The following is a 25,155-nucleotide window of genomic DNA, read 5'->3' on the forward strand; positions in this document are numbered from 1 at the left end:
GGCTTTAATCCCATTGACTAATGTATACCTATTGACCCTTATCCTCGAGTGGTCTCTAAACCTTGATAAATGGTGACTCCTTTGTAAAAAACAAACAGAAAAATACTCAAATCAAAGTAGCAACTTTATCCTGCAGTATGTGTTTAAATTAAGTCTGGAACAGAGAAGATCGTTTGTTTCAATAGTATCACTTCTGTCTTTGTAATTCTTCAACTTATTGAGTTAAAGATAAAATAAGAGGTTTTACTTTTAGAAAAACCCTCATATGACAAAGTGTGCTCCAGATGCCCATGCATAGCCATTGTTTATTGCTAGCAATGGTAGCAATTACGTAGAAAAATAAATTCTAGTATAAGTTGGTACTTCTGCAGTTAGAAACTCGTTTTCTACGAGTCTTGCTTGGCAACATCCAGCAGATAATGGAATCAGCTTGAATTGAAACCAAAACATATTCTAAACCCTCATTCCTTTGCCTCAGAGCATGCCCATACATATATATATATATATATATATATATATATATATATATATTCATCGGTTATCCCATTTTTTATAGATGGAACTGTCTGATTGCCAAATGTAAAATCCAGTCAATATATATATATATATATATATATATATATATATATATATATATATATATAAATTCACCATTCATCATATTTTAAAATATGGAGTCGTCTGATTGCCAAATGCAAGATTCAAACAATATGCAATTTATATATATATATATATATATATATCACTTTTTCCGTCATCCCTTTTTTAAAAGATGGAATTACCTGAACGTCAAAGATAAGATGCAAGTAATCAAGGTCTATAGTCTGTCAATTTCACTGTCTCTTGGAAACTGCTGGCTGTTTTAGATGAATTTTTATGGACCTATGAGAACGTGCAGCTAACTAAGTATTATGGTATCTGTTCGATGTACTTTAAGGGATTGAAATATGCCGAGTGCAGACCAAGTTGATCAGCAAATGAAAAATCGATAGCAAACATTCTAGCCAATAAAAATCGAACAAACGACTTTTAATAAATTGGAGGAAAAAGCATTTAGTTTTTAATCAGTCCAAACCTAAACCTAATTTTTAAAAGGTACACCATTTTTTTCTTAAAAAAAAACAAACAAAAAAAATCAAGTTTTCCTTATAATAAACAATATTACAATGTATTTTTGGTTCTATGGGATGAAACTAGATGAAATTTCGCAAGCTTTTTGAAGATTGTACTACTATTTCATGGTAACAATTTTAATGAAATTGGTAAAAAAAGAAGCTATAGTTTCAAACTAATATATATGCCAAAATTTTCCTACATTTGTATATATAGTGTCCTGGCAAGCCAGCTTTAGAATCAGTTGGGATGAATTTTGCTTAGAGTTTTCTTTGCTTGGTTGTCTTCCCTGTGGCTTTGTCATGCCACTAATGTCCAAACAGCACTGTCATAAAAAGTTGACATTGAAACAGTGGCAAAAACGCATATTAACTCATTCAAGCATAGCCAACGTAAATAGAAGGTCGTTTCATTAAAGTCAGTTAACCTGTTGACATCATAAAATAAAGTACAATGGCCATGGTTAAGCGATAGATGACTATTAATGAAGATTCTTTTAAAACTTTCATTTCAAAATTAATAAATACATTTTAAAAAATAACTATTAACGAGGATTATTTTTTAAGTTTTTATTTTAAAATTAATACACTTTTAAAAAATAAACGACTATTAGTGACAATTATTTTTAAACAGTTTCAGTTCAAAACAAACTTTTAAAAAATAAACGACTATTAACGAGGATTGTTTTTAAACAGCTGAATTTTATTATTATTAAATACACTTTGAAAAAAAAATAAATGACTATTAAGAAGAATTATTTTAAAGCAGTTTTATGTTAAAACTAACAAATACACTTTACAAAAACTAAATGACTAAATAGTTTCATTTTAAAATTAATAAATACACTTTAAAATATAAATGACTATTAACGAGGATTTTTTAACTGTTTCATTTTAAAATAAATACACTTTGAAAAAATAAATGACTATTAATGAGGATTATTATTAAACAGTTTCATTTTAAAGTTAATAAATACACTTTTAAAAAATAAAATTTTACTACAATATTTTCCTGGCAAAAATAGTCCCTTTTACACGTTTCAAAATGTAAAATAATTCTTTATTAGTGTAACAGAAGAATGGGTGACCCTATCGGTAGGTGTATCAGAATCTTTGTAGGAATTTTTGACACCCTTAACATGAAACTGCAAATAAAATATAAAAAACTCGTAATTTCTCTTTTAAAAGTGGGTTGTTTATTTTCTTTATGGATTATACTTCCAAAATAAACTATTAAAGTTGTATAAAAAGTAATTAAAATATTAATGAAATTAATTGAATGTTACGAGTTCAGTATTTTTCAATTTTTAAACTTTAAAAATCTATCAAAATTTTTCTATTGATCCTATTTTTACGATATTTTCAGGGCCAATGTGAAATGTTATGCTCTTTCCAATAAACCGAATATAATATTTTAGACAAACGTTTTTTTTTAAATTCACGCCCCCATTTTCAAATGACTATTAAAAAGTAAATAATTAATTTATGTACCAAAGTTTTATATATCACAAATTGAAGATAAAAGGTCAATAAATAATATATTCAAATTTAAAAACAAAAAAAGTAGTGTTTTTTAGAAATTTACCTGTAAAGTCCGAAGTTTAAAACCTTTTTTAAAAAAAAAACCCACGTTGTCTGTTTTTGTGTTTTTTTAATGAAACCTTGGTTCTTGCTCCTTTAATTAAAAAAAAAAAACATTAGGGCTTGAATGACATTTTTCAAGGAGTTATAAGCTTCGAAAGATGGCGGGTGGAATTATTTAATAGTTTTCACAAAATTTCTGACACTGCTACCCTATCGGTGTCCAGTAACAATCTCAGGTGGAAGAAATAATAGACAATTTGGTAACTGGACTTCTGTTCTTACAGTAAAATAAAGAGAGAAATTAACACAAAAGAAAATATGAGTTTTGTACACAATTTTATTTTTTCTGTATATTGTACAGAAATAAGTAATACTTGATTTAATTTTGCATGGAATAATAAATACAATTCTGTTGTGTTTTCTAATAGAATAAAATGCTTTCCCCCAATGGTTTGAATCTGTTTAAGTATTATAAAAATATATTACTTTATTAAAAATTTATTGATTTCTTTATATTTATTAGAAAAACAGAATAGAATGTTTTTAATTATTTAATTGGAATTCATTATTGAGATGAGACGAAGGCCACAGGAAACCTTGTGAAACAACAACTAAAAGATGAGGATGATAGTCTTCAATAAATAAATTTAATGTTTTAAATAGATTTTTTTTTAATTATAAAACAACTAGCGAGGGGTACCCGGCGTTGCTCGGGTGTTTTTCGGGGTATGTGAAAAAAACCCGAAGCGTTGACGACGCGCAGTTGGAAAATAGTAAAGTGTTAAAAAAACAAACAGGTGCGCGTTTTTGATTGACGTGACGGCGATAGGTATTCAGCAGTTACGATTTTGTGTGGGACAGTTTTGAATGAGGTGAATAAATCGCTTTGTTTGTTTTTAAAAACACGCTTCCTGTTTATTAGGAGGAGAGAAATGAAAGCGACATTGAACAAACGTTAATTAGCTCTCTTGAGACAACTGGCTTTCGGCCTGTGATTAGAGTCGAGTTTCGCTTTTTTTTATACCGAAAACCGAATGTAACGCGTGCCGATGCGGGAAATGTGGAATAATTAACGTTTGAAAGTCAATAAAATTAAATAGATAGGCGAGCTCCATGGGTAACTCTGAGATACTACAATTTATAGATGATATAAAAAGTTTTAAGAAGTTGTGAAGCGAGCAAGCGCTTCTCTGAAAGAAGCCTTTCATGGACATCGAGGAAAAGCGAACATACATACACACATACATTTTCGCTTTTATATATATAGATGATTTAGGTCTGTTTTAAAAATATATATTACTTCAGAAAAGAAAATAGAATAAATTTTTTTTTTAAAGCAAAGGGTGTTATCCGATTATTTATTTTAGTTTGTATGTATATGTGTGTTTTTTTTTTTAAAGTTGATATAGCAAAACCGTATTAAGGAAGCCAGGTCTCTTTGATGTGTATGACGATGGTGATGGTGAACACATAAATGAATCAATACATAAATAAAAACAATACATGTCCAACAGAAACGATATGAACTTTTTAACAGAACATCATGACCATGTCAATTACACAGATCGCTTCTGTTGGATATGTATTGTTTTTATTTATGTATTAATTCATTTATGTGGTCATCATCATCATAAACATCAAAGAGACCCTGCATTCTTAAAACGGTTTCCTATATGACCTTTTTAACAGAAGATCGCGACTGTATTGTTTCTGTTGAATATGTATTGATTTTATTTATGTATTAATTTATTAATAGTGGGATGAAAATTATTTCATCACCAGAAAAAGTAAGGCGCCTCCTTCCCTCTGCTAACCTGTGGGAGACCCGTGGACCAGGTCGTGCCCACTTTAGCTCCCTAATCAGGGTTATATGTAGCCAATCTCCACCTCCCCTGGTAAAACCTATTTCACTAATCGGGGTTCTGGCTATAGATGAGCTGTTACCGCCCTAGAAAGTATTAGGTTGGTGCAAAAATGTCATTTTTTTATGTTCAATTTCAAAAGATCATAACTCTTTTCATAATAAACTTTATTAATCGAAATAAGAACCATTAGAATCGACACATTTTTGCCAACAAAGAAAAAGTTTATTTATCCCATAAGCATAGAAATCCTTAGTTCTGGAAGTGATGGAGTCATTAAAGGCCCATTCAGCATCATTTGGACTTTGGAAGCATTTATTATGCAGGATGTTGTCGAGATGCTTGAAAAAGTGATAATCATTGAGTGAGAGGTCTGGTGAATATGGCGGCTGAGGCAGAGTCTCCTAGCCCAATTCATTCAGCTTCTGCAGGGTCAGTTGAGCAACATGCGGGCGAGCGTTGTCATGGAGGAGAATTGGTCCCTTCATATTGACCAATCTCAGGCACATACATTGGAGCTTCTAGTGCAGTTCATCAATTTGTCAGCAATACTTCTCCGCCATAATCATTTCGCCTGGATTCAAGAAGCTCTGATGCATGAGACTGGCCACAGACCATCAAACAGTCACCATAACCTTTTTTGATGCAATTTTGGCTGCGGGAAGTGTTGTGGAGCTTCTCCGGCATCCCACCACTGTGCTAAACATCGCCAGTTGTCATAGAGGATCTACTTCTCATCAAACATCTAATCTGCTTGAGAAATGGGTCATTTTTGTTTTGTAAAAGGAGCGTATAAGACACTTCAAAACGATTGTTTTGATTATCGTTCAATTTATGCGTCACACATTTATCCAACTTTTTTGACTTCCTTATTTGCTTTAAATGGCGAACGACTGTTGAGTGGTCAACAGCAACTTCTCGTGTAGTTTTGCAAGGATCAGCTTCAATTAAGGTTTTCAAATGTTTGTTGTTAACCACAGTCGGCCGGTCGTGACTGTCTTCATATTTGAGGCTCTCATCACCATTGTGAAACTTCTTGAACCACCATTGTGCCACACGTTTGTTAGTGGTTTCTGAGGCAAAGGCGTCATCAATATCACAAACTGTCTCTGCAGCTTTTTGGCCTAGTTTGTACTGGAACAAGAAAATCGTGCTGATTTGAATTTTGTCCATGCTGTCGAAAAGCCTGCAGAAAATGAATGAAAAGATTGAGAACAATAATGAATAAGACAATTTGGTAGAGTGAAAAACATGCTTCAAAATGATATATTACATGGCTATATATATCAATGAATTAATTCAGGAATCATATCTAAAAACTAACATATGTGAGAAAACGATATAGTTTTTGCAGCAACCTAATAACTCACACCTTGTTGCCTTGCTATCTAGGTTCTTTTCTTGAGCCAAAGGCTAAGGGTAAGGTCCCTGCCGAAAACCTTGGAGGATCAGCACCTCATAGTACTGGTATAATGGCCCACCAGTATGTGGATACGCCCTGGTGATGCTGAAATGCTTATCCAGCTATGGGTTAAATAGTAACAACCGACGGGATGTAACCGGGTGGGCAGACTTCCGACAGACTAGATATTTGCAGCCAACCAATGAGCCAGTTGTCGTGGCTCTCATCCATACCACTGGAACCCTCTGAGGGCAGTCAAGATAGTGGACTGGAGTTTGCGCACCTCCCCTTTACACTTAGAATTTCTTTTTGCACAGGAATCTTCATCATCATGTCACATCTTAAACCTGCGGCGATAGGATAATGCGTGATGGGGGCAGGATCCAGATAGAGTTGGAAGCCTCTAGCTCATGCCCTGCATCTTAGACGGCCCTGGCAAGATGATTGCTGGGAGTTTGGGACTGGAACGCCATCTCTTTTTAGTCCTACCAAGGTGACTGAGCATTTCTTTTAAGGAACCGCACTACTTTACCTCCAAATGGAAAAAGGGGTCTGGAAAAGGTGGCCTAAACACTATCTGTCCAACATTTCCTGGGTGGACAACTGCATCCACCGGGACATTCCACTTGAGGCCAAAACATAAAGAATAGCAAACACGAACCTTGTACAGTCACTACCTGGAATGTCAGAACCATTCTAGACTATTACAGAAAATCACCCTCGGTGTCGCACCGCCCTAGTTGCCATGGAGCTCACCCACTACAGCATTGACATCACTGCCCTAAGTGAGATGAAATTTACTGTTGAGGGGTCACTTGAGGAGATCGGCGATGTCTACACCTTTTTCTGGAAAAGTCTCCTGGAGGATGCCTGTCGCATTCACGGTGTCAGCTTTGCTATCTGATCATCTCTGCTTTGCCATCTACACGAGACACCAAATGCCATCAATGAATGTCTCATGACACTATGGCTTCCACTGACCAGAAGTGATTATGCCACCCTGATCAGTGCTTATGCTCCACACTTGAATTGGAGGAGGACGTGAAGGACCGTTTCTATGACAACCTCACAGCTACAATCAGGAACAATCCCAGGCAGTGATAAAATCATTCTGCTGGGCGATTTTAATGCCAGATTTGGCAAAAACCATGAGATATGGCAAGGAGTCATTGGACATAGACTTGGAAACGTAATCAGAAATGGTCTCCGAATTCTGTCCCTCTGTGCAGAAATAGGTCTTACCATTACCAACACCATGTTTCAGCTACATGACATGTACAAGACGTCCTAGATGCACCCAAAGTCGAAACATTGGAACCTTATCAATTATGTCATCGTTAAACCTTGTGATCTGCATGATGTGCTTTTGACCTTTTTTTTTTTTTTACATGTGTCACCACTTATCTAGGCCCAGAGGCCACTCGAGGATAAGGGTTAATAGGTATACATTAGTCATTGTGATTTTAGCATAGTAAACAGTGGGAATTTTGTAACTTGGATTACTTAGGGGGACGATTCAATTAGAACTTGTTCACATTGGACTTTTTCTTTTTTTTTTTTTTCATAGGTATCAACACATTATCAAGGCCAAGAGGCCACTCAAGAATAAGGGTTAAAGAGTGTACAGTAGAAATTGGACAATATAATAATAATTAGTAATGAAAATTTGGTAAATTTCATAACTTATATGGAACGGCTCATCAAGAACTTATTTAAGTTAGACTTGAAGACAACCATATTGTAGTCAGCTGGAAAGCAGGAAAACGGAAGACAATTCCACAGGCGAGCAGTTCTAATAAAAAAGCTTTGTTCATGGAATCTACGTTTAGGTTTAGGCACAGATAAAGAGTGGGGGGAATTATTGATAGTGTTTACAGCTAGACGAGTGTTTCTTGTGAAAGTTTTGCGAGGGGGGACCATAGATTGAAGCTCAGTCGAACACTTTCCATGAAAATAACGATACATCAGAGACAAACTCGCAACATCTCATCTGTGACATAGAGGTTGCAAGGAAGAGAAAAGGACATCTCCTACGAGGCTACGAAGTCTATTTTGAACTCTATCAAGGCAGGCCAAGTCCTTTCTGTGCAATGCGTCGTGCTGAATGCTCCTCTGATCACCATCTGATTCGCTCAAGTCTCTGACTAAACGTATGTCCATCTACCCATCGGCAGAAGCTCCAATGGTGACTCAACCTGTCTTCTCTATGGAATCTGGCAAGCTCAACCAAATTGTGTGATGTCATCATCGAGTCCCTCCCTGCTCCTGCTGCTGTCTCAGCAGTGACCACTATTCCTCTCACAGCAGAATGGCAAGAAATCTCAACCGCTCTTCATAGTGCCTCAGAATCCATTCTTGGCTACTCTAAGAGATGATACAAGGACTAATTCAACGATGGTGCAGGGGACCTTGGATACCTCATACATGAGAAAATGTCGCTCATGATGCCCTTTTTAGAAATCCAGCATCTTCCACATTCCACGAGCATTTATCCTCCCTTCATGCCTTGGTGCAGTGAGAATTGCGTCAGTTGGAGAATGAATGGTAGCTGAACAAGGCTTGGGAGATCCAAAGCTGTGCAGACCTTGGCGACACCTATGGTTTCTACAAGGCAGTAAAGATGATACATAGCCCAATGCAATGCTTCATGCACCATGTATAGTAAGGATAGTGCTCTCATCAAAGAGTGGTATCCTGGAAAGATGGGACGATCCCATCATAAGGTCAATGCCACTAAGCCTTCTATTGTCGATGATGTCCCCACTCTGGGATCTATTCTTGTGTTGGATAACCCACCATCCCTGAGCGAAGTGAAGGAGGGCATTCACAGCCAAAAAACAACGAGGCAGCTGGTCCCGATAACACATGCTGAGATCCTAAAGTATGACAGAACTAACCTCCTCCTGCATCTTCACCAGTTCATTCAGGATTGTTGGTCAGCAAAGTTTCTACCACAGCAGTGGAAGGATGCTAACATCACCCTCATTTACAAATGTAAGGGTGACTGCGTTGACTGTGGCAGCAGCTGAGGAATCTCTCTTCTCTCTGTGGCTAGCAAAGTATTGGCTAAGATCATGCTCACCCGATTTCTGGAGACTGTTGTCTATCTTGATGTCCGAGAATCACAATGTACCACTGATATGATTTTCGTTACTTGTCTCCTCCTGGAGAAATGTTGTGAACGGCTTCATAAGCTCTATTCAACCTTCGTAGATCTAACTAAAGCCTTTGACACCGTGAACCATGAGCTGTAATGGAATATTCTCCAGAAGTTTGGTTGTCCTCCTACTTTCTTGTCAGTCTTCCAGTAATTTCACACTGGCATGCGTGCTGTCGTTGCCATGTCAGGTGCAGAATCAGACACTTCTGCCATAAATGTCAGTGTGAAGCAGGGATGTGTCTTGGCTCCAGTCATTTTCAATCTGTTCCTGATTGCCTTCACTTTGGTTTCATGCTGTGACTTTCAATCTTCTGATGTTGTTGCTGTCCAGTACCGTCTTGATGGCAGCCTCTTCAACCTGAACCATCTTCCGGCCAAGATTCAAACCTCTGAAGAGCTCATCTTCGACTTACAATATAAATGATGCTTCATTCCCTAACCATAACTCCAGAAGATTTTAATGCAGTTCTGACAGAGGCTCTAACACCTACCACTGAGCTGGCCTTCTCACCAACACCAAGAAGATAGAAATCTGGCCAAACATGTCTCCATCTTCACCGTCAACAGTATCCCTCTAAAGAATATCAGCAGTTCCACATGCCTTGGCTTCAATCTCTCATTCTCCTGTGACCTTAGCAATGAAGTTCAGCGCCACCCTAATCTCGCCTCTTCTGCTTTTGGCTGCCTGAATAACCGAGTGTTTGCTAACCACAAGTTCAGGGCCCATACAAGGGTCACTGTGTACAATGCAGTCGTCATACCCACCCTCCTGTATGGTTTTGAGGCATTGGTTTCTTATTGCTATTACATCAGGCTGCTGGAGTCATTTTGTATCAGACGACTACAGTAGATTCTTGGTGTCCATTCGTGGCACAAGGTTTTCAATTCAGAGATTCGCAAGAAAGCTGGAGTTGCTCCTCTAGAGTTACTCTTATCTGCCGTTAGCTTCGATGGTCGGGCCACCTCATCAGGATGCCTTCAAACAGATTACCTCAAAGAGTTCTTTCCAGTCAGTTCATGGCTGATGAAACATCAGTTGGCCAAAGAAACGTTACATAGACTGCATCAAGCTCACACTCAAGTACTGCAATATCCCATTCAATCTTTTCGAGACTTTGGCAGCAGACAAAGACACTTGGTGCTCTACATTTGAAAGCAGAATTGCCTTCTTCAATAATGAGCATGAACGAGCAACTATGTAGCATCGCACAGAGACACCGACGAACGTCAGCCACTCACCATCCAAACCCAAATCCTGTTTTCCAGTTCTCTCTGTGCAAAGCAGTGCAGATCACACATTGGGCTTCACAGTCATCAACGGAGTCACAGAGTCAATAAAAATTTTTTTTTTAATTTTTAAAATAATGAAAAGGATGTCGTCATCCACATGGATGGACTACCATAACTAAGTATGTTGGGGACAGGATGGTCTGCTGTGTGATAGACGACCCCGTCTCCATATGTATGATGGTGAATGTATTTAATGGTAGACGAATTGAAAAGGCAAAAGGTCGCATAATGAGGACGAAAATATACCGTTATATATCAGCGAAAGAAATGCAATTTATTTACATAAATATACATGAAGAAGTGATAGAAAGAATGAGAGTTCGTTAGAATAAGAGTTTGTTACTTGCGATCGGTAGCTGTGAAAGGCTGACTGGCTAGTCAGGGCGCTGTCGTGGCTCATGCCACCCGGAGCGGTGTTTGTTACATCTTGACTGCTTAAAGGTCCAGCGCAAAAGAGGAAGAAATATGGGGAACAGGAAGTGACGTAGCTAGGTCGCTCTTCTGAGTTAAAGGGCGACAATTGAGTTAAGCTGGGAGTTTTCAAACTCCCACAATACTCCCTTCCTAGTTAGCTTGAAGCTAGAGAAGAGAAAAAACATGCATATATATGTGTGCATGTGTGTCCACTGTATAGAGAACGAGAGAGAATTTTTTTATTTATTAAGTAGCAAGGTGGAAAGATAGAGTTGTGCCATTAAAGGATATCAGGAAAAGGTGTTCAAACTTGTACAACTGTGGAATGGTCACAGGAATGATGTTATAAGTTTGAGTGCAAGTGTTGTGGTCATGGACTGTATTGCCACGGAGTCTATGAAGCATGCGCAAGAGTCAGCACGGTGGGTTGAAGTTGGTTCGCGTTGGTCATGAATGCGTCGACTACATGCTTACGGTCACAAGTGAGTCTGCGAGGAAATTGGTCCATCCGTAGAGAGCGGTGTCAACATTGTTCAGGTGCTCGGGCATGCTCGGGCGTAGTCAGTGAGTCGGTACGGTCTGAACGCCCAGGATGAGTGTATCAGTGTGCATGATGCAGCTTACTCATGTTAGCTGGAGAACTTCAGTGAAGTGAGGTGAATCGTTGTGAAATCCAAACGTGTACAGTGTTTGGTGAACATCTTTGTGTTGGTTGTCGCGTTTGTTGCTAAAAAAGGTTGATATCCTGCAAGGTGTTGCTGGAAAGGGTTGATATGCCGTGGAGAGGCTTGTTGTTGCTTTTTCCTTTCCATAATTGTGGAAAACTGGAGTTGAAATAGCATGAGAGTTGCTATTTGAGTTCTGCAGAGGGCTTGTTGCCACACGTTCTCCATGATGAAATTGAAGGCTGAAATATTGTTTTTTTTCGCGCATGGCAAAAAAAAATATTTCGATAAAGTGAAGAAAGTAGTCCATTGGTATCGTCGATTTTTAAACAGACATCGTTGTTTAAAGATACGCTTTGTTATAAAAAATGTGAAGAAGAGAATAAAATGTCTATATTTTTTTAAAGTGCGTGAATATAGATAAAACTTATTGTTCTCTTTTATTATTATTATTATTATTATTATTATTTAGGCCGTGACAGAAAAAACTTTTTTTTTTCTTTTCAAGGTGGTTTGTTTAAAAAAAATCAAAATGGCGGACAATAGATAATTGATGCACGTGTGTTTAGACGTAAAGTTGAAAATGCAACAAAAAAGTTTTTTCTCCTTTTTTTTTTAAATTGTGTTTTTTTTTGTTTTTTCTTTCTTTTTTGAGTATATTTCGCTAATTATTTAACGATATAACGGTATGTTTCATTGCAACAGTGAGAACGTTTTAAATGTTTTGGGGAACGAAGATGGTTTAGCATTTGTTAGGTCACCATTTGAAGAAAAAATATCATGTCGGGGTCACCAGATGGTGTGTGAGAGGATGGTCTGCTGTGTGATAGACGACCCCATCCCCATGTGTATGATGGTGGATGTATTTAATGGTAGAGGAATTGAAAAGGCAAAAGGTCGCATAATGAGGACGAAAATATAACGTTATATATCAGCGAGAGAAATGCAATTTATTTAAATAAATATACATGAAGAAGTGATAGAAAGAATGAGAGTTTGTTAGAATAAGAGTTCAATACTTGCGATCGGTAGCTGTGAAAGGCTGACTGGCTAGTCAGGGCGATGTGGTGGCTCATGCCACCCGGAGCGGTGTTTGTTACATCTTGACTGCTTGAAGGTCCAGCGCAAAAGAGGAAGAAATATGGGGAACAGGAAGTGACGTAGCTAGGTCGCTCTTCTAAGTTAAAGGTGACAATCGAGTTAGGCTGGGAGTTTTCAACTCCCACAAGTATGTGTGCAAACGTTTCTTTATTTACTGAAATATATGTTAGCAATAATACTCTTCGTATTTTTACTTTCTTTCCACCTTAACAATCACCTTTAAAATGAAAAGTTTTAAAGGTTTTCGAGTATTTAAATTTGGCCCAAATAAGTAACAATACAAAATACTGTTAGAAACCCACCGAATATATGTCAGCCCATGTTACGGTAACATATTGAGCAAGTTTCTAACAGCATTTTGTATAGTATTTTTTTATTTTTAACTCATTTTCCCAAACTTACCATATTCAAGAGAGAATCGGGCGCCATTTAAAATTTTCCAATACATTGGTAAACACTATGTTTTTCGAGCTGAATAAACATGTTGCATTACATAAAAACACTAAAAAAATTATCCAGTTAGGTAGAAAAGTAACTTATCTTGCCTTTGATAACATTTATTTGTTATATATTTGTTTTTTGACAAATTTTTCGAATGTATGTGTATAGTAATACAAACCTGTAATTTCTTTGAATATTGAAAAAATAAATAAATAAAACTATTCTTAATCGCATATTGCTTAACTTGACCATTTTACTTATTTCTATGACGTCACCAGGTTACGTGGCTTTAATGGAACGGCCTTCTATTTACGTTGACCACGCTCGAATAAGTTAATATGCGTGTTTCCCAAATAAATTTAATCGGTAATACTTACGTTTTGTTTTATAAACCGCTTTCGAGCAAGAAACTATTTTAAAGACGAAACTTGCTTCGCCGGTGGAAGTCAAAATTCAAAATGGCGACGGGAAGACGAAGTTCGCAGAAAACGAAAATAAATGAAAAAAAAAATCGAAAAATTATTTCAAACCAACTGATATTTTTTTCTTGTAAAATTAGTATTATTTTATTTATCTGGACATTTTAATCTTTAAATGAAAACAAAAAAAATGAAGACAGACACCATCGTTATTGAAATATTATCAACACAGACGACAACTAGACAAATGGATGCTTAATTCAACTTTTTTTTTTTTTAAATACAGAATAATCTGGCGGACCTAAAGAATCTTGTCCCCTTGTATATATATAGAGTTTTTGGGTATTTGTATAGTTTAATCAATTTTAATTCTAATTTATAACATGAAAATATCGAAAAAAAAAAAAAAAAAAAGGATATAAAAGAAAAAGTTATATTGTACGCATCCGTTTTGAATTGAAGATCTTCGAAAAAAAATTTTCACTTAATTTGATCGAGTAGTTTTTATTTTGTTTTGTTTTTTGTTTCGTTTTTTACAGCGGAAAAACGTTTTTATGACAGCACGTTGAAGGCAGGATCTTGGCTTTTTTTTTTTTTTTTTAAATTTTAGAAACACCACGGGAGATAACCCCAGTTAAAGTGCCGACACTCCCTCCCCATCTTTATTACTAGCTTTTCTTCATAAAAATCGAACCTTTTGCTCGGTATCATAACAAATTGTTTTTTCACTGTAAAAAAAAAATACTTAATGAAATTAAGTGAATTTTTTTTTTCGGAGAACTTCGTTCCATAACGCATACGTAACGTACAATTTAAACTTTTTTCGATATTTTCATTTTTTAATGTCTTGATTAAACGGATTATTATCGAATGGACACTAGTCTACCAGATTATAAAAAAATAAAAAGTTAATATTTTAATATTTGTAGGGCAGGGGTGCTCGGTTTCTAATCTAACGTTACGTTCAAGTAAATCGATTACTAATTTTAGAACCACTCGATGTTTTAGGCTAAATTTTGCTAATTTAGCCTTTTTATGTAGTTTGGCTTCTTTTTAAATTTCGTTTTTTAAAATAATCTCAAAATTACTTTTAAAAAGGCGAAACTTGGCCTCTAAACGTCGAGTTGGTCTAAAATGGATCATCGATTTAGTAGAACATTGCATTAAACACCCTTACAAATATTTGAAGATTATTTGGCACTTCTGCATGACAGTGCCATAAGGCAACTGAGACGAATTATTGACCCCCCTGCTCTTAGAATGAAAAATGCCCTCTACCGGCCGTTCTAAATAAATAACACAAAATATAGGAAAAGCGAAACATTGTATAAAGAATATAATTTTAACGTTTTAATATTTCTTTTAAATGAGTGATTTATGAGTGAAAATAAATGTTAAAAACACGAAATATAGATTGTTTTTTTTAGAATTATTGGGGTTTTTGTCCTGTACGATTGTTTTTGCTTTTTGTTTTGTTTTTTTGGGGTTTTTTTTGTTTGTTTGTTTTTTGTTTTGCTTTTTCACAATAAGATTGTATAAAAAATATAGCAAAATACAATTTTAAAAACATGAAACATTTATAGAGGTTAAAGTATATATATATATATATATATATATATATATATATATATATATATATATATATATACACACACGTTTTATTTTTATTACCATATCTTCCTGTTAAGTTACATTCTTGTTTCGGCTTGCTTGGCCTTTTGGTCAAGATCAAAGTGTAGTATCTGTTCCGGCAGATACTGCACCTAAGATAATTTGTACCAGTCAATGGAGGGGAAACCCTCTATACTGGGACAATTATTATTTTTGGTAACCAGAGTGACCCCTTTTAGGGGAGCTGGTTTTTACCTCACATTAAAAACGGCCTTGTGCCTAATTTGCTCAGTGGGGGAGCAAATAAACACCATCTGTTCTTCAGATGCTGCAGTTTGCTGCACTTCTATTTCTTGTTCTCTTTCGGTGGAGGAGAAATCCTTCACGACTGAGACAATTTTTATTTTTGTACCTTTTCTCCACGTTAAAAAACGACCCTGGTGTCTAACTCTGTCCCGTGGGGAGGCATAATAAATAGGTGCATTCTTGTTTCGGCTACACAGCCGTTTTTTTTGTTTTATTTATTTTTTTTTTTTTGCCGTTTGTAGCGTCCTCAGACTTTTACAGAAAAAATAAAATGCATATTTGCTCTATAACAGTATTGAGCACTTTCTTCAGTTTTTATTAATTACCATCTCCACTAAAAACTATATATATATATATATATATAACACAAAGATAGTTTTTTGTTGTTGTTTTTTTTTTCACAGTAAGATTGTATAAACATATATCAAAACATAATTTTTGGTTTGTCAATAGGGCAAAATATAATTTTAATATAGAAGTTTTTATTTATTTATTATTAAAGAATTATAGAAATTTTTTAATAATTTTGGCTTTTTTCTTTTGTTTTTTTTTGGGTTTTTTTTAATGAGCGATACGATTTATCGACGCCTGTCCGCTTGACACACGCCCTCTATCAAATGCTCTTGAAACTAAAATATGCGCATTCGCCTCATGGCACTGTCATGCAGAAGTGCCGTTTGTCTTTTTTTATATACAGAAAGATTGTATACAAATGTATCAAAATATAATTTTGAAGTATCAAAATGTATCGAAATTTAATTCAATGTTTGGTCAATGTCAAGTTTCTTTCCAACTCCTCTAAAAACTTTAAAATGATGACTTTAGAGGTGGTGCTGAAAACGAATATCACATATAAATGAGTAAGTTGCTGGAACCATATTAAATAGAGAAATAGTCAACCACCTCAGCAGAAACAACCTTCTTAGTGACACACAACATGGTTTCCGCTCTGCAAGATCTACCGCAGATGTGCTGACGGTGACATCTCACAGGATTAGTGAATCTCTTGACAAAGGCTTCCTTTCTAGGGCAATTGCTCTTGACATATCAAAGGCCTTCGACAAGGTATGGCATAAGGGTCTACTTCACAAGATTTCCAGCTATGGTATAACTAGAAATGTTTTCTCAATCATTAAATCATTTCTTTCCAATAGGCTCATAAGAGTAGTGGTCGATGGACAAAAATCAGAGGCCTGCAGTATTAATGCTGGAGTCCCTCAGGGGTCAATCTTGGGCCCAACTCTCTTCCTGATCTACATCAATGACCTTCCTAAACACATACTTAAATCATTCATTGACATCTATGCTGATGACACGACCATCTATGGCAACACATCAAAGGCTGTAAATGACAAATTCTCTCTGATTCTCTCTCCTCTGATCTCGAGCGTGTGGTTCAGTGGGGGAAGAGGTGGTTGGTTACCTTTAATGCGTCTAAAACCAAACTCCTATCCTTACATCATCAACACTCTAATCCCCATCTGGCATCAATTGGGATGGATGGCTCTCGTCTGGGAGAGGCCCCGTGTCTTGACAAGCTTCTGGGTTTGACCTTTACTCCTGATCTGAAATGGAACACATACATCAAGTCTGTTGCCAAGGTCGCTGGAAAGATGGTGGGATCCTTCTACCGCTCCAGAAGATATCTCACTACTGATGCAATTCTCTATCTATATAAAAGCCAAGTACGTCCAAGGATGGAATACTGCTGCCATATCTGGGCAGGAGCTGCTAAAAACAGCCTAACCTGCCTTGACAGAGTACAAAATAGACTTCGTGGCTTAGTGGGGGATGCCCTTTTCTCTACCCTGCAACCTCTCTCCCACAGAAGAGACGTTGCGAGCCTATCCTTGTTTTATCGTTATTTCCATGGCAGGTGCTCATCTGAACTCCAATCTCTGGTCCCCCCTCGCCAATCTTTCACGAAAAACACCCGTCTAGCTGAATCCACTGTGAAAAATTTCCCCCACTCTTTATCTGTGCCTAAATCAAAACGTGGATTCCATGAACAAAGCTTCTTTCTTAGAACTGCACGCCTGTGGAACTCTGTTCCGTCTGCCTGCTTCCCACCTGACTACAACTTGGATGTCTTCAAGTCCAATGTTAACAAATTCCTAATGAACCGCCCCCTTAAGTAAACACTTCATCAAATCTCAACACTAACGTAATGTACTTGCAATAACCCTTATCCCTGAGTGGCTTCCGAGCCTTCATAAGTGGTGACCACTGTGTAAAAAAAAAAAAAAATTGGGACAGATCAGTAGTTTTCATGATATGAAGAAATTATTTTTTCAAAAAGGGGGGGGTCCACTTTCCTATATAAATTTTAGTAAAATGAGCACCGACTTTCTGGCCACCTAGTAATTTCTTTATATCATAAACAAATTTAACTGATATTCGTATTCAGCACCCCCGAAAACAAGCGATGTTTTTTGGGTTTTTTTTTTACTAAGAGATTCGTTCATTTTTTCATCTCATAATTTAGGACGCTAATTATGCTGTCAGTAAGTTTATAAAAACATACTTTTGTTTTTCGTTCTTTTTTTCCATTATAGAACTTGTATAGTTGTTAACAGGTGCTTCTACAGTTTAATATTTCACAAAAATTCTGTATACATTAGGGGCGGATGGTGTTGTTGCCGCTCCTCCACCGGCCCCTAATATATACAGAATTCTTCTGCTTTAATGGTTACTTACGAAAAAAACGGTTAATTAAACTACAGAAGCACCAGCTAAAAACTATACAAGTTCTACAATTATTTCTACCCACCTCAAAAAAAATTAAAATTAAAAAATAACGAAAAACAAAACTATATTTTTGTAAACCGCTCGTGTAAGCTTACTGACAGCATTATTAGCGTCCTAACTTATGAAAATTAGCCGAATCTCTTAGTAAAAAAAAAAAAACCACAAAAAAAAAAAACAGCGCCGTTTGGGGGGGGTGCTGAAAACGAATATCACAGTTAAATTTATTTTATGATATGAAGAAATTGCTAGGTGGTTAGAAAGTTGGTGCTCATTTTACGTTAAATTTATATAGGAAAGTGATGATGCCCTACTTTTTGAAAAAAGTAATTTCTTTATATCATGAAAACTATTTATCTGCTCCAAATTTGAATGTGATATTCGTTTTCAGCACCACCGAAAACCCATTACAGTCGTCATTTTAAAGTTTTTGGAGGAGTTGGAAAGAAACTTGACATTGACCGACTGTTTTAATAATATTGTTTTTATTTTATTTTTTTTATTTTTTTTTTTTTTTTACTGAGTGCTTTTCATTTTTTCGGAGAAACATTTACATGAACTTTTAGTAAAGTATGAGTGATCGACCCCTGAGGTACGCCCTCTTTCGGCTGTTCATGAAACTAAAATATACACATTCGCCTTATGTTCCTACAGAAGGGACCCCCCTCCCCTATTTTTTTTAATCCGCTCGGAAAAAATGATTTTTTTTTTTTTTAGATTAAATAAAGAGCAATAAAAACTACTTGAAAAGAAAACCAAAACAAATGAGCCAGGTAGGTATAAAATTAACTTTTATTGGATACGGTAGCAATTTCATATATATATATATATATATATATATATATATATATATATATATATATATATATATATATATTTTCGTATAGATGTTTGTTAGAGTTCTCTGCTAAATTACCACAGTTTATAATAATTCAAATTATAAGTATTTCTAAGGCGAAAAATAAATCATAGGTGCATAGTCAACATTTAAGGCGGCATTTAAAATTAAACAAAATAAAAAAAAATGGCTGTATGTACGTACCAATCACGGGACAAAGATGAAATATTCCAAAAATCACATAATTTGATCAAAACATGGCATTGTCTGTCACTTATCGGTAAAAACATAAAAATAAAAAAAAAACAGTAAATTTGTTTTTCATAAATTTAAAAAAAACAAAAAAACTGGTCAATTTTTGAGATTTTGGCAATAAAAAAATCTTCATTCCGTGACAAGTATGTACAATAAAAGTTTTTCTTCATTTTTATTTATTGTCATAAGTGCCAATCTGAATAAGTACCCAAGAATTTTACAAAAATTTTAAAAAGTGCGTGTTTCTTCCTATTTACAATGCCTCCCCACGGGACAGAGTTAGACACCAGGGTTGTTTTTTAATCTGGAGAAAAGGAACAAAAAATTAAAATTGTCTCTCTCAGTCGTGAAGGATTTCTCCTACACTTACCTTTCATTTCATCGCCGAGAAGAAATCAGAGTTCAGGGGAGCGAATTCACTCAGGAAACATTATGAATTATTTCCCTTGAATATAGTGGCTTAAAAGTAAATACTTCTGTATTTATTGGACGCTTTTGTACTGATCTAAGATAGATAACTATATTTTACTAAGAGATTCATTTATTCCCTTTTCATACGAGATTTTAGGACACCAAAGTGTAAAATTTAGTAATAATTTACTTTCGTGGTAGTTAGAACGGTCCGAATCATATTGAGCAAAATAGTGCGTATCAAAGTAGATTTAAGTAATCAAACAAAACACCGAACCGGAAATAGAAAATAAAACGGAATATTGCGGTTTTTTTTTTGGTGGGGGGGGGGGTCTTTTTTTTTTTTTTTTTCTCTATTTAATTTAGTTCGTTGATATTTTGGGGGAAGTTATACTTGGTTTTCTACCTTAACATTTTCTTTAAAATGACGACTTATCTGGTTTCGGGTATGCTAAAATCAAAGAGCGCCAAAAATATGCGCGAACAATGGCCACCAGTCCACCACCACCACCACTTATGACATACGTAATTATATTGCTTAATATCTGGAAAACTACCTATTTGCGAAAAAATTAAATGCGGTATTCGTTTTTAGCATAACCGAAAACTTAGAAAAGTCATGTTAAAGAAAATCTTAAGGTGGAAAACCTAATAAAAAATTTAACAGTTTTTCAGTTCATGTAGTTGTTTCTTTTTGGACTTTTGTCAGATTCGTATGAAAAAAAGTAATTTTGAAGCCGAAAAAAAAAAATGGAGATACTGACATATCCGCCGAATAAATATCACCGTTACATTGATTTCATGGATTTAATTAAAAATAACTTGAAAAAAATATTTTCAAGTTTCTGTTAATACTTTGCCAGCATTTTCATTTTTATTTATTTATTTTTCAAATTTTGGGACGCTATCCCACTTAAAACACACTTTTAAATAATTGTATTATTATTTTAGAAAGAAAAAAAAACTTTTTTTTTACAAAGGAGTCACCACTTATAAAGGCCCGGAGGCCACTCGAGGATACAGGTTAATGGGTGTACAGTAGTCCTCAATGAGACAATATCGTAGTAATCGTTAGTAGTGGATATTTGGTAAGTTGGATTACTTAAGAATTTGTTTACATTGAACTTGAAGACGACTAAATTCTAGTCAGCTTGAAAGCAGGCAAACGGAAGACTTCCACAGGCGTGTAGTTCTAAGAAAGAAGCTTTTTTCATGGAATCTATGTATAGATTTAGGCACTGATAAAAATTAAAGGAAATTATTGATAGTGGTTTCAGATAGATGAGTGTTTTTGTAAAAGTTTGGTGAGGAGACGACATAGATTAGAGCTCAGACAAGAACTTCCCATAAAAATAATGATAAAACAGAGATAGGCTTGCAATGTCTCTTTTGTGGGAAAGAAGTTGCAGGGAAGATAAAAGGGCATCACCGACTAGGCTACAAAGTCTATTTTGAACTCTGTCAAGACAGGATAAGGTGTTTCTAGCAGAGCTCCTGCCTTGATGTGGCAACAGTATTCAACCCTTTTGTTTTATTTCGTTATTTCATTTCATTTTTCAACTCCAATGCCGTGTTTTTGTCCTTAAATCAACATCCGCTTTTCAAATCAACTTTGAGACAAACTTTTTTTTTTTTTTGTGAAAGTGAGTAAGCTATTAGTCAATTTTACCCACCAAACCCAATGCAACTTCGTGGAATTGTAAGATAAAAAGATGAGACTACTTTTTTTTTTTTTGTTTAAATAAATGTTAACCATAACGTAACGTGGCCCATCGTTCCACTCGTCGCCATGGTGATAATTATATAATTGTATTTTAAGGATTATCATAATGCAGTAATTTCTACATGCATGCGTTGGTAATGTCACTAAATAGTGTTTGCAGGTGATATGAAAAAATAAGTCTGTGTAAGCATTTAAAAATGTTTCTTATTTTCAACCTTATTACATGAGGAGTCATTCCGAGTAAAAAAGTTCATTTATTTTATCCATCGAAACTCGAGAAATGCACGATTAAAATGTGTAAACATTGAATAAGTAATACCGAAGATGGCTGCCACCCGCAAATTTTATGAAATAGGTCAAACATACGAAAGAAATATAGTAAATCATATTATATTCACGTTTTACCAGAAGTGAGGGTCAGCTCATCGGATCTGCATGTGAGTCACATGATGAGGTTAGCTGGAGTCAGTGAGTTGGGTTTTGGATGTAAAGAAGAGCAGACGGCTTAACAGGTCATCCCCTCCCCTTCATTGGGGGGAAGGATGCTGACGTGTGTGAAAATAAGACCTTGAAGAACCATGCAAGCAAAGACATTCACTTTCCATTTTTCTGCGATCGACACCTGAAAGTGAATAAAAACTATATAAAACCAATTCATCGTCTTGGAGTGAATGAATATTCGTCCAAAACAGATTTCCAGTCTCCCCTCCGAGAACAAGATGAATTCCAGGTGGACAAGATCAACGACGCATGAAGTTGAGGTATGTCCAAAATACATGTACCACACACACACACACACACACACACAACTGCATATGAACAATTAGATATGAATATATCACAAATAGACAGCAACATTTAGACGATCATACAATGGTGCCCCCTTTTATGATACCAACAACACAATTTCATAGAGCAAGTAGTAGCCTTGACCTTGCGATCAAAACCAAAGATTGAATGAAACAGAACGAACCGCGTTGGCACAAATAAATTCAGTGAAATCCTTTGTTGCATAGCGTGCATTTATTCTACATCAATTATTTTCAATTTAAATTTTTTTAAAAGTCGTTTAAATTATTTGTGATTTTAAATTAAATAAAATTTTTCTGTTAAAAATAAATGTTTAAAAATTATGTTCATTATTTTCATTTTTTTTGTTTCATGCAATTGTTTTATTGCAGTGATTTCTTTTTTTTTTTTTTTACATGGAGGTCACCACTTGGCCCAGAAGCCACTCGGGGATAAGAGTTATTTTGTGTACAGTAATCAATGGGAGAGTGTTGCAATATTCATTAGTATTGGAGATTTAATAAAGCGTCATTGCTTAAGGAAGCGGTTTATCAGGAATTTGTTTATGTTGGACTTGAAGACATCCATGTTGAAGTCAGGAGGAAAACAGGCAAGCAGTAGAGAGTTCCACAGGCGTACAATTCTAACAAAGAAGCTTGATTCATGGAATCTACGTTTTGATTTAGGCACAGATAAAGAGTGGGGAAAATTAATGACAGTGGTTTCAGCTAGACGGGTGTTTATCGTGAAAGATTGGCTAGGAGGGACGAGAGATTAGAGCTCAGACGAGCACTTGCCATGGAAATAATGATAACGTCTCTTTTGTGGGAGAGAGATTGCAGAGAAGAGAAAAGGGCATCCCCCACTAAGCCACAAAGTCTATTTTGTACTCTGTCAAGGCAGGATAGGCTGCTTTTAGCAGCTCCTGCTTAGATGTGGCAGCAGTACTCCATCCTTGGACGTACTTGGGATTTATATAGATAGAGAATTGCATCAGCGGTGAGATATCTTCTGGAGCGGTAGAAGGATCCTACCATTTTTCCAGCGACCTTGGCAACAGACTTGATGTACGTGTTCCATTTCAGATCAGGAGTAAAGGTCAATCCCAGAAGCTTGTCAAAACATGGAGCCTCCCCAAAACAAGAACCATCCATTTCAATTGATGCCAGATGGGGATCAGAGCGTTCATAATGTAAAGATAGAAGCTTGGTTTTAGATGCATTAAAAGTAACCAGCCACCTCTTCCCCCACTGAACCACACGCTTGAGATCAGAGGAGAGAGAATCAGAGAGAACTTTGTCATTTACTGCCTTTGATATGTTGCCATAGATGGTCGTGTCATCAGCATAGATGTCAACGAAGGATTTAAGTATGTGTTTAGGGAGATCATTGATGTAGATCAGGAAGAGAGTTGGGCCCAGGATGGACTCCTGAGGGACTTCAGCATTAATACTGCAGGCCTCTGATTTTTGCCCATTAACCACTACTCTTATGAGCCTATCAGAGAGAAATGATTTAATGATTGAGAAAACATTTCCAGTTATACCGTAGCTGGAAATCTTGTGAAGTAGGCCTTTATGCCATACCTTATCAAAGGCCTTTGATATGTCAAGAGCAATTGCTCTAGAAAGGAAGCCTTTGTCAAGAGATTCGCTAATCCTATGAGATATAACCGTTAGCACATTAGTGATACACCAGATACATTAAAATGGATGGATAAAGAACATTTCAGTTATGTGTACATTTATCGTGTCCTCCCATGTTTTCTGTAGAAGTAAAAAATAAATCTGTGCTTTTGCGCGCGGAGATAGTTCAGGACTATACCATGTGACAGGGTATCCACTTTCTATCCAATCAACACTCGGTTCAGGACTATACCATGTGACAGGGTATCCACTTTCTATCCAATCAACACTCGAAGAAAACACTTTCTAAAATCTTTTCCTAACAGCTTTTGCTGGAGCCAGCCAAAATCATATAAAAGGTGCTGCATGCAAAATCAAAACCAGTTCAGGATGCTGTACCATGAGCAAGCGCCGTCCGACTCCATCCTTGTGTGTGATGTTAAACCACCAGCATGACTTTGCACATCTTTTCTTCTTTTCTCCCTGTGGGCTGACAGCAAATCGTCTAGGGGGTTTTGACCCCAGGCTAAGCACATAGCGCAAACACAAAAGGAAAAATATGTTTTTGCAGCTAATATTAACGCTCAAATCTCACTAGATTTATTCCCAAAAATAATATTTTATCACATCAGACACATTTATGGAGAAAAATTATCATCTTACTCGAACTACCTAATATAACAAATTTTATTTCCTTTGGTTAAAAAAGAAGAAACATTCTTCTCTTAAAAAACATGAATTCCTCAGTCTGAGTGTACCATAACGCACGACAATGTTTCGTAGACAGCAGTCGCTGCAGTGAAATAGAGAGAGAAGTAGGAGGTAGCAGGACTGGTGACGTCATGCAGAGATAGTTGCAGAAGCAGGGAGAAGACGCAGAGAGTGGAGGGGGAAAGACGTGACAGCTTGAACAACAGGAAACGACAGCAGACGATAACAAATTTCCGCTAGCCGGTGAAAACTGTGAAAATTGGTTATGCAAAAGGGAAAGCCTGGACAGAAAGTAAAAATGTCTAAAAAAAAAAAGAAAAAAGTGAGTTCAAGTATTTGTTTTATTTGTTTGGCACTTCGATGGGGTTGACAGACAAAAGGAAGAAGGGGATGAGAACGCCCCTCCATAACATTACATGAGGTTTTCTCTTTTTATCCATTGTTACAGTTTTTACTCAAGTTCTATCTGACTCTATGTAAGAAATACATATTAAGTCTTAACAACTATGCATGATTCTTAAAATCTAACATTTATTTTCATGAACTACGAACATCTCGTAAAACATTTAATGACTATCTCTCACGTGCATGTCGACGCAGCACACGTATATCAAAACACAACAAAATAAAATGATTTATCTTATTGTTAAATAAAAGTTTGGTATTTCTACACTTTATCGCTGAAACTGGA

At 35.9% G+C, this 25,155-nt stretch overlaps 1 pseudogene across 1 annotated transcript; it reads right to left on the minus strand.

The window, feature by feature from the left end:
• Positions 1–4,348: 4,348 nt before the first annotated feature.
• On the minus strand, positions 4,349–13,477 carry LOC145263233 (histone-lysine N-methyltransferase SETMAR pseudogene; annotated as a pseudogene). The gene is made up of 2 exons (XR_013864498.1): positions 13,409–13,477; positions 4,349–5,744 (listed from the first exon to the last, which is right to left on the minus strand). The product of XR_013864498.1 is annotated as a histone-lysine N-methyltransferase SETMAR pseudogene (transcript).
• Positions 13,478–25,155: the final 11,678 nt, after the last annotated feature.

Source organism: Euprymna scolopes, chromosome 38 (assembly GCF_053919585.1).
Source record: "Euprymna scolopes isolate OS-2025 chromosome 38, ASM5391958v1, whole genome shotgun sequence".
NCBI lineage: Eukaryota > Metazoa > Mollusca > Cephalopoda > Sepiida > Sepiolidae > Euprymna > Euprymna scolopes.